Below are 2460 nucleotides of genomic sequence, written 5' to 3' on the forward strand. Positions count from 1 at the left end.
AGCATGTTGTCTCTCGTTTTTTTTTTCAGTTTTTTTATTTCTTTTTAAATCTTGTTAATTTAATTAGTTGAGGTGCAGCTTATGCAGCTCGACTGTTTTTTCTGTACATATACAGAAAAAACAGGGACGGTCTGCCTCTGTTAATACGGAACGAATGTAATGACTTAATGGGGCCCATGTTATAAATATGTGTCTTAAACTTTAGATTTTGGGTAAAGTATCAAATCTTTTCAAGTAAACAGGTTCAAGACCAATTCAAGTCCCAAGTTATTGGTAAAACTCCAAATCTGAACATTATTTCAAGTCAAGTCTAAAGTCTTCATTTTAATGACTCGAGTTACATGTCTTGAACTCCAGTCTTACTCAAGTCCAAGTCATGTGACTCGAGTTCCCACCTCTGGAAACAGACGCTTTAAAGTAAAAAACTGTTTGTAAGTCACATTATGACTTCTTCTCTAACATCCACACAGTTTAACAACATTTCGAGGGAACATTTCTGAGTGTTTGGTTGACCACTAACCTGATTTGACCTCCGAGGAAGGAGGCAGAGGCAGAGGCGGTGGGGGGAAGATGGGGGTGCGTTTATGCCACCTCCCACAAAATACCGTCATGGGTGGTTGCCCATGTCGCCTATATCAGAAACCGCCAGTGGCTGTGCTCCTCCTACGTATCGCGCTAAGATGGCAGAGGGGGTAAGAAACAGAGCTCATTGGACTCAGTGAACTTTGCCCTGTGTGCGTCCCTGCAAGGGTCGCACCGATCCTGTGCACTTTTACCTCTCACTTCAGGAGGCTAAACCCGAAGCAGGTCCAGATAATTGATGTTTTTGCACATCCTTTTGTAACAAGCTCTTCCTTTGGGCTCTCAGCCACGCTGCTTGTACCTCTTGCTCTGTGTTGATGCAGTCCATTGCGTCATCAAAAAGCAATACCCTGGTTGGCCAGTAGATTGCAGATCTCTATTGTAGGTCAAATTTCTTTTTTTTTAAAACCATATAATGTTTCTATCACATATTCCTGGTTTACAATAAGAATAATAAAGAAACCTTTCTGCAACTAAGAGTAACGTCCCTTCCCCTTTAAATGGAATTATTCATCCATTATTTTGCTAATTGTTTATTGTTCTTAGGTGCACTTGAAGTACCACATCCAGGACCCACAAGGGCCCAGCATCTTGTGGCTATCGAAGTCAGGGTGTCAGGAGCAGCTGCTCCTTGGTAGCTCTTGCCTTGCCCACCTGGTATATATTTTCTGTGCAGCACTGCCAGCTTGATCTACTTGCTTTTGGCAATGCGAGTTGCAGTTAGGCTGCTTCCCTATTTTGCTAGATTTTATTTGATTTTTGCTTAATAGTTTAATTATTTTCTGTGTTTCCCTGTTTTTTGTTGCAGTTACATTATCACTGAGATATCTAATATCTAAATAATAATCTAAAATGCAGAATTATTATGTGAATTTCTACTATCAAAACATGAAATAAAAATCATTTTTAGTAGAACTAATAAGAATTTTTAATTGGAATTTAGAAAATCCAGAATCTTACTTTTTTAAAGGTTTGCCCCCCTTATAGGCATATAATATTTAAATAAAGACAAACACATGCAGATAGTGTTTAATTGTTACAATTCCTGAGTGCGTTTATACCTGTCCTGTTGTTGAGAATGAAGTGGGTACTTCTGTCTCTAATGCCACAGGAAGTCTTCACGGAAGCAACACAAGTGTAGTCAGCATAATCCTGCAGACGTAGATTTTTCAGCTTCAAGATCTTCGTCTGACCCTGACAAAAAAATCACGTCAAAACATTATGTATCTGTGTGAGGCATTTTATTGAAAAATAAGTCACTTTTTTCCTCATGTTTCTCCATAAGTATAGTTGTAATGATACTTGTGAGAAACAAGTATCATTACAACTATACTTATGGAGAAATTTTTCTGCCATAATTCAAGAGCACACATTTCCATTTTGAAAGCAGGACTTCATGTTTTTCCTCTCAAAACTTGTAATGCTTGTACTCAAAATGTCTGCTCTCTTTCAAATATTCACTGTGCTTTCTCAAACCTGTCTCTGGGCGCTCAAAACTTCTCTGCTCTGATCAAATTGTTGCAACCTGCACCGCTCACTGGGTGTAGGGCAAAACAATGACCTTAGCTTTCTGCTTCATGTTATTATAAATATCTGCCAGCAGGATGCAACTGATCGCTAATAGCTACTGATCTTAGGCAGGGGTTTGTTCACCCAACCAAAGAAAATGGATCCACAGAACCAACCATGTTACAACTAAGGCCCCATCTTCACAACAACAATTTCGGGTGAAAATGGAAGAGTTTCGTTGCATTTGCACTGACAGATGGTTTCTCTGACAACGGCACAGTTTGAGAACGGGTTCCAGAGTGCGATGTTTCTAAAACGTACCGGTGTCCATTGTCTTGTACACCGAATAAACTGATATTTTCTTCCAGA

This window comes from Poecilia latipinna, unplaced genomic scaffold (assembly GCF_001443285.1).
Source record: "Poecilia latipinna isolate Pla-1442-1.1 unplaced genomic scaffold, P_latipinna-1.0 Scaffold3938, whole genome shotgun sequence".
In the NCBI taxonomy this organism is placed as follows: domain Eukaryota; kingdom Metazoa; phylum Chordata; class Actinopteri; order Cyprinodontiformes; family Poeciliidae; genus Poecilia; species Poecilia latipinna.